A 13919-nucleotide genomic window follows, 5' to 3' on the forward strand; every position below is an offset into this window, starting at 1 on the left:
GAGGAACGGAGTGGGGCGAGAGGGGGAGAGAGACAGAAAAGGGCCCTAGAAGGAGAGAGGAAGCAAAGTCAGTGTTGATCCTTTATTAGTTTTCTTCCCTAAGACACATTTAATTGCCCCCTCTTTCTGTGGAGCAGGGGCTATCTCTCTTGCCTGCTTTAAGAGTGAAATTTGTTACCACACGTGTAGTGCTTTAGGAGCAGCACAATCAGATGTTATTATCTATCATCACTCTAGCAGGATTTGGCTTGTCACAGCACCACTGCTTGAGAACACACAGGACCAAAGAGAATAGTTACTCGGGGTAATTAAGTTTAGATAAATCTGAGCTGCGTGGTTCCATGTGAAGAATAAAGACTAGAGAAAACAAGAATCTACGAGAGGAAGGTGGAATATTCTGCTGGCTGCTCAACTAAATGTTCAGTCAGACCTGATGTTGTGATTTCTCTTGATGACAGGTGAGGCTATATGAACATGGGATGGTTACCTAAACATGTAGGGAACATGTTAGTGTTACTTGAAACAGTCCCTGAACCTCCACGGTGTTTACATAGGCAAAATAGCAGTCTAAAAGCAGCAAGTAATATTTGAAATATTATATCTCATACCAGCTTCCAGTTGGCCGTTAAACTCCAGGATTCGTGCATACATAGAAATAGAGATAAGGAGGGAATTATTGGGACTCTGGATCAAAATGGCTCCAGTTCTGGAGGTATATGATTTAGTTACTGGTGCTAACTAGACTGATGTTTGCTGATATCCATCTTATAATACAGAATTGTGTCCATTATAGTGTCGTTTATATTTAATGAATAAAGGAGTCAGCTTTTTAAATTAATCACAGAAGATCATGATCATGGTAGCTCCCACTTATGATTCAAAAATCCCCAGTTTTTTTCATCATCAGGAAAATGCAAATTAAAACCACAATGAGATACCACCTCACACCTGTCAGAATGGCTAACATTAACAACTCAGTAAACAACAGATGTTGGTGAGGATGTGGAGAAATGGGAACCCTCTTGCGCTGCTGGTGGGAATGCAAACTGGTGTAGCCACTCTGGAAAACAGTATGGAGTTTCCTCAAGAAAATTAAAAATAGAACTACCCTGTGACCTAGCAGTTGCACTACTAGGTATTTATCCAAAGGATACAAAAATGCTGAATCAAAGGGGCACATGCACCTAATTTTTATAGCAGCATTAACAATAATAGCCAAATTATGGAAAAAGCACAAATGTCTATCAACTGACAAATGGATAAAGAAGATGTGCGTCGGGCTCTGGGCTGATGGCTCAGAGCCTGGAGCCTGCTTCTGATTCTGTGTCTCCCTCTCTCTCTGCCCCACCCCCGTTCATGCTCTGTCTCTCTCTGTCCCAAAAATAAATAAACGTTGAAAAAAAAAATTAAAAAAAAATAAAAAGGGGCGCCTGGGTGGCGCAGTCGGTTAAGCGTCCGACTTCAGCCAGGTCACGATCTCGCGGTCCGGGAGTTCGAGCCCCGCGTCGGGCTCTGGGCTGATGGCTCAGAGCCTGGAGCCTGCTTCTGATTCTGTGTCTCCCTCTCTCTCTGCCCCACCCCCGTTCATGCTCTGTCTCTCTCTGTCCCAAAAATAAATAAACGTTGAAAAAAAAATTAAAAAAAAAAAAAAAGAAGATGTGGTGTGTAAATGCAATGGAATATTAGTGATCAAAAAGGATAAAATCTTGCCACTTGCAACAATTTGGATGGAACTAGCATGTACTATGCTAAACAAAATAGAGAAAGATGAATAACATATGATTTCGCTTGTGGAATTTAAGAAACAAAACAGATGAACATAGGGAAAAGGAGGAAAATATAAGATAAAAAGAGAGAGGGAGGCAAGCCATAAGAGACTCTTAAATTCAGAGGACAAACTGAGGGTTGCTGGGGTGAATGAGTAGGGGGTTGGGCGAAATGGGTGATGGGCATTAAGGAGGGTACTTGTTGGGATGAGCACTGGGTGATGAATCACTAAATTCTACTCCTGGGACCGTTACTATACTATATGTTAACTAACTTGGATTTAAATGAATGAGTGAGTGAGTGAATGAATGAATGAATGAATGAAAGAAAGAAATACCTGGAGTTTGGAAAGACATTCCAGGAGACTTGCAATTTGACAGTGGCATATTTTTTTTCAGTTTTTAAATCAGTAAGTAAAATAATTATTGTAGCATTTTTTCTTTTACTAATATAGCTTCAGAAGTCCTGAATGTATATTGAGTATGGGCAGTGATCAAAGGCGATCAGGAAGAAGGGTTCCTGACTTGGTCACAACTGAAATTGTCACTTTCCTCAGGGTGTTAGGCCTTGATGATTTTTTTTTTAACCTTTATTTATTTTTGAGACAGAGAGAGACACAGCATGAACGGGGGAGGGGCAGAGAGAGAGGGAGACACAGAATCGGAAGCAGGCTCCAGGCTCTGAGCCATCAGCCCAGAGCGTGACACGGGGCTCGAACTCGCGGACCACGAGATCGTGACCTGAGCTGAAGTCAGACGCTTAACCGACTGAGCCACCCAGGCGCCCCGGGCCTTGATGATTTTTAACATTTTGTTTCTTAGTCATAAAGCATTGGTTGAAGATAAGAAAGCAAATAGAATTCTGATGTTCAAAATAGTTAATGAATGACTGGGGTGCCTGAGTGGCTCATTCAGTTGAGTGTCTGACTCTTGATTTTGGCTCAGGTCATGATCCCAGGATTGTGGGTTAGAGCCCCACATCGGGCTCCATGCTGTGTGTGGATCCTGCTAAAGATTCTCTCACTCTGCCCCTCTCCCCTGCTTGCCCCTCTCTCTAAAGTAAAATTCAAAAAAAAATAGTTAATGAATTATGTAACTTGAAAGGACAATAATTATGAAATTCTGCCCCATATGAATATCACTGGCTTTGTAGTTTCATTCTTCAAATCAAAAATCCCTATATAGGACATCTGGAATTTCAAAATTAAGTGCTAAATAGAAAAAAACATATATTGTGGCAGTTATTTAAAATGGCTACTCATTTATTGGCAATAAACATTATCCATTCCTAAAATCCATTAGTTATAAATTAGTTATATCTATAAATGCCGTCCTGAAACTTCTCTCATCTTAACATTCAAAAGATTTGTATGTATGTTGTATGTACACACACACACACACACACACACACACACACACACTAAGTGATTTCAAAATATAAAATTTAAATAATTCAAATAGAAAACATGAAAGCACTTCCCTATTTTTGATACTTTAAATTTCAATTTATATTTAAGTATATATTCAGCCCAAATTCAGATACACCATTATATGTTATTTTTTAAAACATATGCTATCAAATTATATTTTATCTTACAAAATTGACTTAAAGTATGCATCACTTATTAAGTAAAAATTTGTCTTTATATATTCCATATAAAGATTCATCATTATTATCCTCCCCATCTCACCTGTTTCTGAAAAAAATTTTTTGAACTGATGTTATATATATATTCAATCCTTGTATACTATGTCTGTCACTAAGCAATTATTAAAATAAGCTTTATAATATAATTAATGGCCTACTGATAAAAATAAAATACACTCACTTAAAATCACATCATCATGCACCATACAAAAATAAAAAAATGATACTTCAATCATTTTCGTTCAGTCTCTTAGATTATATACTACTAGTAGAGGAAGTTTTGTGTCAAAAAAGGTTTCCAAACACAATTATAGATGAAGCATAGTATAGATACCTATCTAGATAGATAGATAGATAGATAGATAGATAGACAGACAGATAGACAGATATAGATATAGATAGTATAGACATAGTATATAGTATATAGATATAGTATATAGTATAGATAGTATGAAGAGGCAAAACATAAAACATTTTATAGAGTAATAACAGTTGCCTGAAATGATAAGGAATATATTATTTGTCAACATCTATTCCTTCAAGCATCATACATTGAGCTGCTTTTCTGTTAGGTGATGCCAAAATGTCCAAACAACATATGAAACCTGACCATCCACTCAACATTTATGGACATCTGTAAGGCTCCTCTGTCAGTGACTATGTTAGGCTCTGGGATTATAATCTTGAAAGAAGTGGGCAAGTTTCTAGCCTTCATCAGAGACAAACAATAAACAAATAAATCTACCAAAAATTTAAAATCATGAAGAGAACTACGAAGGAAGCTGAATCACAATAATATAAATAACAGTTTTAAGATTTTCAGCATTAGGGTTCACTTTAGACATATCATGGAAAGTTTTACTACACTTACAAATAACATGCTAATATTACCAATTTTGGCAATATAAGTACAAAACTACAGATAATGGGTTGTCAAATGTAAGAATGAGAAGAAGTGAAAAGAAATGAAGGGGACTGATATCCTCACCCAAAAAACCTGTGATTAATTAAAGGATATTATCTATAGCTGCCCTATTTAGTACAGTTACCAGTAGCCACAAGTGGCTGTTTAATTTTAAATGAATTAAAATTAAATATAGTTTTAAATTCTGTTGTTCCTCATTTGAACTTGCTGCCAGATTTCAAGTACTGTTTTCACTGTGGGTAGTTGGATACCATATTGACAGAATAGATATGAACATTTCTATTATCAAGAAGTTCTATTGGATAGTTCTGGCCTGTGGTGAGCAGATAATGAAGTGAGTATTTAAGAGTACTATTTGGGAGCATCTGGATGGCTCAGTTGGTTAATTGTCTGACTCTTGACTTTGGCTCAGGTCACGATCTCATGATTGGTGTGTTCGAGCCCTGCGTCCAGCTCTGCATTGACAGCATGGAGCATGCTTGGGATTCTCCCTCTCTCCCAGGAGTATGCTTGTGTGCTCGCTCGCTATCTCTCTCTCTCTCTCTTTCTCTCTCTCTCTTTCTCAAAATAACTAAACTTAAAGAATACTGTCTGAAGTAGCAGAGGAGGTCATTGGTGGAACTGAGATCAGTAGTGTAATGAGAATGAGAGAACATGAGACAAGAAGGCAGCTAAACCCTCATCAGTCAGAGCAAGAAGGTCAATAGTAGAGTGATAATGCTTAACTGAGAATTTTATATTCCTATGAAGTGCTGTATTTAGAATCACTGAGATAACCAATATAAGCTCTAAAAATAGAAAATATTCTTACAGCGTGGCACTGAGGAAGAGGAGAAGCATGGGTAGAAAATATTGGCTCTAATTGTGTATCTTTTGGTACTGTTTTATTTTTAATCTTTTGGACATATCACTTTGCTTTTAAAAGTGTTTTTAAGAAAATCGTTTTTGTTTCTTTTGAGGAAATGAATTGACAGGGTAAGAGTTTAGGTAGACAGAATACTTAATGGGGTTTTTGCAATAGTTTAGGGGAGAAATAATGGGTTTTCTCTGCAATTTGTAGACAATCAAGTGATCCAAGTCTTTCAAAAAAAGGTGGGAGTACAGCAGTGTAAAGGGAAGAAAGAATTAGAACAGAACGTTTATGGGGTGGAGATCCTTGATGTAGCCAAAAGCTGACGCATACATTAAATTCAAGTTATTGGCCTACTTGTGTATAGTGGTTTTTGTTTGGTTGGTTTTTTGTTTTTTTTACCCTTGTCTAACAATGATTTGAGGGAAAGATATCTAATTCATCTCAGGGCCTAAAAATTAGCCCAGGGAACAATAAGGTGTTCAGAGGGAGTATTCGTCTGACACATCTCTGCCCCTGACATACACACTTCCCTAGCTAATGAGACCAGAACATCAGAGACTGAGCTGGAGAGTGTGTAGCCTCATTAAAGAATTCTTGGAAAGGACAGGGAATGAAGTTAAGCCATTCTATCTATATGCTTGAAGAATGAACAGTGATCCTTCCCATGCAGTGTTCCAGTTCCTTCAGAGATACGCAATTAAGGAAAAACAGTGAATACTGTATTCTTATATTTATCATGTTAATGCTCCAATTGGCAGGCTCAAGAGGTAATAGGGTCTCCTAGAATGCACCTGTGAATAGAACTCCATGTCCTTGATACAAATATTAAACACACAAGTTACCAGATCACTTGTCCTGCCAACTATGAACTTACTGCTCTACTTATTTGCTATTTGTTTTTGTTTCCTTTTTCCCTTTAAAAAAAATTTCCCCCAAATAGGTAGTTTGCAGCCATTAAGGATGGCATATGAATAAAAAATAAATAAATGCTAGAATTTTTCTGTAAAAACCAAATGTTATGAACCTCTGACCAAATTTTCTTTAGTGAATTCGAAACATGTTTCCCCTCCAGTCCAAACCGGCTGCAATGGTATATAAAGTATCAAACCAAAACAGTATAGGTGGAAACAGAAATAAGAAAGGCATCTGTGTGGACCAGGAACATAACCCATACAGAAAGCTGTGAGTAAGGCTGAAGCCACAGATGTACGGGGCTCTGAGTCTGGAAACAAGTAATGATCATAGGAATTAATCTCCTGCAAGGTAGAGAGGACTAAAATTGTCACCCAGGATAGGGGAGCAGTGAGCTATAAGCTACTTAAAACCACCCAGGAAAAGGGACCTGGAAACATTTGCTCAATGTGATTCAAAATTACTATGGGCAGCTAATGGCTGCTGCTGTGTCTCTTGTTGTTTCTTCTTTTGAATGGGAGAGTGAGTTTGTTGGCAATTATCCTGTTTCATCATTGTATGTTGAGTGAGTGGGAGGCAGATAAGTTGTCTTTTTAGTTCTGGAGTTGCATCCCAATGTGACACAGATCATAAGATCCTGGATTTAGAGCTTGATGCCTTGATTGGATGAGTCTTTCGGGGTGTAATAGGGAAGGGTTGAATAAACTTTGTGTGTGGGAGAAATGTAATTATAACCAAGAGGGTGGCCTATGGTAGATTTTATTACTGTTCCTAATGTTTGACCCTTCCCTGGGTCCACACCCACTGTCATGAGACTTTGCCAGTTCTTCCCATTAGAGTCAGAGTACATTCCCCCATCTCACTGATTCTGAGCTTGGCCATGTGCCTTGGTGTGGCCATTAGAATGTTAGCAGATGTCACATGATTAGAGACTTGAACTGTTCTAGTCAGGTTGGGCTTGGTCCCTTTCATTTTTGCCATTGCTCTGGGTAGCCTACTGGTCCCAGAATTATGTAACATGTGTGAGAAGCACACATGACCTGAACTCACAGTCTGGAACTAAACCTAGCTGAGCCCAGCTGAGGTTAGCCAAACTACAATCAATTCAAAGATGCATGATATGCAAATAATTTCTTTCTGTTCTAGTCCACTGATTTTGGAATTTTTTTTTACAAGAAGTACCATTATGATGATACTTGAATAAAATATTCTCTTACTACACAGAAAAATTAATTCAAGACAGTTTAGAGATACAAATATGAAGTGAAAATACGAAGATTTTTTAACAAAAAAAGTAAAATATTTTAAGAAATTTTTGAAGGATAAACCAGAAGGACCAAGTATAAAAATTATTAATTTTCCTACATTTAATTTTAAAACTCTTTTTTAACAAGGGGTGCCTGGGTGGCTCTGTCCATTAAGCGTTTGACTTCAACCAGCTCAGGTCATGATTTCATGGTTCCTGAAGTCGAGCCCTGCATTGGACTCTGTGTTGGTAGCTCAGAGCCTGAAGCCTTCTTTGGATTCTGGGTCTCCCTTTCTCTCTCCCCCTCCCCTGCTTGTGCTCTATATCTCTTTCTCAAAATAAATAAACATTTAAAAAATTAAAGCTCTGTTTAACAAAAGACATCAAATATCTGGATAAATTACAAAGCACACAGACTTGGAGAAGATATTTGAAATGGTTATTGATTATGCTCATCAAAATATTATTATCCAGAATATATATATAGGAACAACACAATAAGAAAAATCTACACAAATAGTAGAAAAATTGACAAAGGACCTGAATAGAGTATTCACAAAGAAGAAACCCAAATGGTTCCTAGACACATACAAAGGTGTTAAATTTTGCTAGTGATCAAGGAAATTTAGAATAAAATAACAACAAGATATTTAATATTTGTCAGATTGGCAAAATTAAGCAAAAATCACATAAGACTAAATCTTGAGGAGGATGCAGAATAATGGGCTCTCATATAATTATGGTGGGAGGAGTGTAATTTGACCCAGCCACCTAGGAGAATAGTTGGTATTGTGTAGTGAGAACGAAATCCAATGTAATTGCCTCTTTTGATATTAAACAACAGTGCACCAAACATTTTTTTCTGTTCCTGTATTAGACAAGTCTGAGATCAGGCATACTTTTCTCTTTGTTAAGTAATACTCAGCTATTTGCTTCAGGGAAATATCTTCTTCTGGAAGATAACTCTATGAGGCTACAAACATAACTTATTTATCGCAACTAATAGCTTTCCCATTAAGACTTGCTTCGGGAGTCTTGCTTCAATCAATTCAAAACTGTTATGTCATAAGCTGCCCAATCCCAACTAGTTCCTGACATGCAAGATACACTTTAAAATCACCTAGCCCATATCCTAAAACCATATAAATGCTATCTTCTAATTTCCCTATTTTGAGGTATTAGTAAGACTCTGCTGTGGTTGTGTTTTTCTTTACCTGCAGTAGGCCTGAGAAACTTAGCTTTGCTTCATCAGCAGTATTTCCCTGTCCCCCCCACCCAGCCCCCACTTGGGGTGTTCCTGGAGAACTGATACTGGTAAAGTTGAATGTTCATATACTATATGACTGAGTAATTCCAACTTCAAGTATAAAACCTAAAATTGTATCATTCAAACTATGAGTTTAGGCTGTTTAGTAGAATAGGAAATCAACATGGTGAATCACAACCCACATTTGCCTTTTTTAGAATAGGATAGATCAGACAGGAATGGATAAGAGTGGGATGGAATAGAATAAAATAGAATAAATGGTAAATCATAAGAATAGTAAAACAATAGAAGGTGGTTTTATTAAATTTTGGTTTCAGTATATGCATGTGTACATGTGTGTATTAAGCCACTGCCTTAAATAAACCCTTGCATATGTATACAAGGAGATATTAAAAATATTTATAATAAGAAAAACTAGGAACAACCTCAATGATCACCAAAGAATAGAAAATAAATATTTATATAGTGAATACTGTATAGCAGTTAAAACAAGTGAACCAAAGTTATACATCAGTACAAGCAAATCTCAAAAACATATCAAGTAAAAAAGCAAGTTATGCAATGCACACACCTAATAAGAAAAACTACACTAAATATTGCTTGGGAATACAGTAATCCAGACAATATTATGCAAAAAATATAAAACTTGGAATAATTAACACAGAATTCAGAGCAGTGGTTTTCTGTGCAAAGGTTGAGAGTGAGAGAATGAGGAAGCGAGGAAGTGATGGAAGGTAGTGAAAGAGAGTGAGAGAGGAAAGAGGGGAAGATACCAAAGAGGGATAAACAGGGCCTCAAGTGTCTTGGTATTTTGATTTCTTAAAAAAAAAATCTGGATTTATGGCAAAATGTTTCAATGTTAAAATTTGGTGTGGGGAATAGCACTTAGTATTTGTGGTCCAGGCATTATTTCAAAAACTTTACTACGTGTTATTTGCAAAGCTATTTGTTAGTATTTTCCCTGTATTTCTTGGTCTGTTTAAACTACTTCAAAATTTGAAAAATAGAAGCAGAGGCTAAATGTTATATTAAATCTAAAGGGTGGGTATATGGGCATCCATTATACTGTATTCTCTGTAATTTTCTGTATGGCTGAAATTTTTCGTTTAGAAGGCATGTTTTAAAAAATCATTTATGATAGGACTGATAATTAATCCTTTATCTAAAACCCTAGAATCCAGAGAATGCATTGAAGTGTTTATGATGACTGGTGCATGGATTATTTTTTTCTCACCAGAGTTCCATTAAAAAGTTCATTGTCATTTTGTAAAGAATCAAGTTGGTTATCTGTAGATTGCAAAGAGGGTAGCTCTCCTCAGAGGAAGTGCATAAAGTTGCATCAAAGCCATACTTGCTCAGCCCATGCCATTCAGGTCTCCATCTCTTCCTTCCTCTCCTCCAAATAACTGAAAACCATTTCCAGAAATAGTGACAGAGAAAGTTCCCATGCCTTCTTTGAGAAAAGGGCTGGATCTAAAGAAAACAAAAATTAATAATATCACACTGGGTGGGCTGTGGGAAAGAAAAGATTGCTTCAGGGCAAGGGATCATTGGAACAGCCCTTGTTTTTGGCCTTTACATCTGGGATGTCTTCACCAATCCGAGAGTGAGATCTTAATTGGTTTTATTATGCGATGGAAACAGTCTACATCAAAATCATTCAGGAACTTCTCATGAGTTATAACTCAACAACCAGCTCTCTGAGTGGTATGTGTAGCTTCTATTTGAATGGCTCTGTTGATGCTGGAGGCACTTAACTCTGCAGAGGATGATCCTCCAGTTGGACCATTATTCCACAGTACCGAGAAGTTGTTTGATGGAACTGGCTAAGTTAGCCTCTTAATTTAGTATCTTCTAAACAAGAGCCCAGTTCTCTTCCCAGCTCTCTGTCCTCCCTCTTGGAAGAACTTGGCTAATAGCCTGGTTTTAGATACAAAACTGGAGACATAGTTCCACTGCTCAAAGACTTCAAGCAACATCATGTCTCTCTTGGTCTTTCCCTTACATGAATAAGATTTTTCTTAAAAAAAATGAAAATAATAAATAGATTTTAAAGTGGTTTTGAAGCCCATACTTGAAAGGACAATGTGGGACTCAACAAAAATATGAAGTATTTAGTAATATGAAAAATAGCAATGCTAATAGTAATACCAAACAGTCTTTATTGACTGGTTACTCTGTACCAAGTACTGTTCTAAACATTTTACAAACTCATTCTTGTAACAACTCTATGAAAGAGGTAATTATTACTCCCATTTCATAACTGGGAAGCAGAAGCTTTGGAGAAATCAGTTGCCCACAGTAGGAAAATCACTGGTAGAGCATAGTGGAGTTTAGAGATGTTTTTCAACCTCCTTCTTACATGTGAGAGAATGAGGGGTCTTAGCAGGGTACATTGTTAACATGAGGAAGCCCACTTGGGTCTTTCTTGGTCTCTTTGAAGTCATTCAAAATTTGAAAACTAGAAGGAGAGGCCAAATGGTATATTAAATCTAAGGTGTGGGTATATGGACATCCGTTATACTATATTCTCTGTAATTTTCTGTATGGCTGAAATTTTTCATTTAAAAAGCATGTTTAAAAAAATACATGATTACATTCTTCACCCCATAGATAGAAGAGGATGCTTGCCTAAGTCCTCTAATTCAGCTAAATCAACACTGGGTTCACACCTTTGCCTCTAGCCGAGAAAACTTAGGACCAGAGAGGCTAAATAATTTGTTCACAGGCATTTAGTTAATAGAATGGCAAAGGTATAAAAGCTCACATCTGTCTCTAGACTCAGCCTGATTTTCTTAACTATGAATTTGGTTTTCTCGACTATGAATTTGGTTTTCTCCATCAATTTTTTCTTTCATTGATTTTAATTTGCTTTAATCTTCATGGATTGCAATTTTGTTTAGAAATGGGTTCTCTCCCTCATTCAGCCTCTAGAGTAAGTTCTTTTCAGAAAAACTACTGTTTTAATTAAATTTCAGTGATCATTTTATCATAAAGAATTCACCAACATAAACCTCTGTTTTGACTAAGACTGGGAATTTCTCACCGATTTGGGTCATGTACTGCATGACAAACAGAAACCTGGGTGATAGGAACCCTTTGACTTTTCCTGTGGGTTTATGACAGCATATACAATGAGGACTGCTTTTGTTGGTTTTGTTTTTTTCAGCTTTACTGAGGTATAATTAACAGACAGCATTGTGTAAGTTTAAGGTGTAAAAAGTGTTGATTTGAAACATTTATATGTTGCAAAATGATTACTGTCATAGTGGTAGGTAACAATTCCATCCTGTCACATAATTACCATTTCTTTTTTGTGATAAGAACATTTTTAAAATTTGATGTTATGTATGTATGTATGTATGTATGTATTTTCCAATGAGTTTTTAAATTTATTTTTTCCTGAAGAACAGAATTTAACTTGAAAGGTGAGCTGAAGAAAGTGCAGAGATTGTCTCTTCCAGGAGGCACAATGTGTCTTCATATATGGTTTTAGTACTTCTTTGCTATGCTATATATCTATATCATCATTAATATTGCCATTAATGTGCCCATACATACTTAAATCTGCTGAATGAATGGTATTTATTTTACTATTTTTATGTACAGAACATTTACATTTTTATGTAGTCAGTTTTTTTCTTATATTGTTTGTCTAGTGTCTCAAGTTTACAAAGACCTTCTGATTTTTCTTTGACATGATGTAATTAATTTAAATGTAAAACTCTACCACAGTTTATTTGACCATCACCTGTTACTGGACTTCAGTTCATTTTCAATTTCAGTATTATAAATAAAACACAATAAAAATCCTATCAGCTAGGCTTTGAGATATCTTTATTTTCTGAGGATAAATTTTTGGAAGTGGAATTATTTTGTCAAAAATGTATACAATACTTAGATGCACATTGATAAACTTCATAATTTTCATAGTTGCTGTATATTAGTAAGTTCAGTTTCTCATTCGAAAGTATATACAATGTCATTTGCCAATTTAATAGATGACAACAGCACCTTATTTTCTTTGGCTGTCTGTGAGTATGAGTTAGGTTAAACCTTTTTGTATATGTCCTAGCTTCCTGATTTACTCTACACATTTTTCCTTTTTTTTTTTTTTGTAAGTTTTGCTGATTTTCTATCGACATGTTTGTGTTTTATTATTTATTTGTAAGATTTGTTTAACATAGTAGTTATTATCTCTTTGTTAAAATGAATGTTAGACTGGGCTTCTCATTGGTGAGATGAAAGCAATATGGATTGGCTAAGACACTTGAAAAAGCATCCTGACCCTGGCCTAAAGACAGCCTAACAATCTAGGGAGGCCTGCAGACCTCTAGAGGCATGACCTACGCCTACATAGCTCTGATTGTAGCCACTGGATTAGAATTTCTGTATGCCTGATAATGACTCTGAGTAATTTGGTGTGTCTACCTCAAGTGAGTCTTTTATGCTTGAGAGTCAGAGTTCTGTCTTATTTTATGATAATAAAGCCTCCAGAACAGTTTTATGACCATTTCTCCTTACTTGTTAATAAATATCTAGATAACGAATATCCACATGCATAGCAGACTTTAGTCTGAGACTCACTTTCCTCCTAAGGGAATAATCCTCACTTAATCCCACATTTCTTTGGCCATCACTATGAACAACATAAAGTTGTGTATGAGGAGATTGATGAGATCAGTCCACAAGACAGACCTGTATCAGACCCACCAGTGAACATTTTGAAAATGTTTCTGTGCATTCATTGGATTGTTTTTCTAGATTGGGGCTACCTATAAGGAATGAGATTCATTTTACCTACAGGTGGGAGAGGAAACTCTTTGTCCTGGTTGTCTTCTTCTTAGGGGTAGGAGAAATTGTTTGAGTAACTTAAGGTCGCTTGCCTCTCCAACTTTTTCTCTCTCACCCTCTCTCACCTATTCACCTCCAAGTTGTAAATACATAACTAAGATAGGATGTCTGTTTTCAGAAATTATACCTAACAAGTAATTCCCAAGTCCTGCAAACTCACCACTGCACTTTATTGAGGTTGCTTCTATTCTCCTTGTGGGTTGATTCTGAACATTGACTTGAATTTATTTTCAGTCACCCCCTCTGCACCCCCTGCAGTTTCCTTATGGTTTATAAGATTCAAAGCATAAGAAACCATCTGTGATGGTGATGCTTGCTTTCCACTCCATGCTATTTACCTGCCAAAGCATCACCTCTTTAGCGGAACTACCAATCCTGTTTTGGATTTATTTTAGAAAACCAAGCATATTATATCTGGATCCTCATCATCCAGGAAGTGCCCCAGACT

This window comes from Prionailurus viverrinus, chromosome B3 (genome assembly GCF_022837055.1).
Source record: "Prionailurus viverrinus isolate Anna chromosome B3, UM_Priviv_1.0, whole genome shotgun sequence".
In the NCBI taxonomy this organism is placed as follows: Eukaryota; Metazoa; Chordata; class Mammalia; order Carnivora; family Felidae; genus Prionailurus; species Prionailurus viverrinus.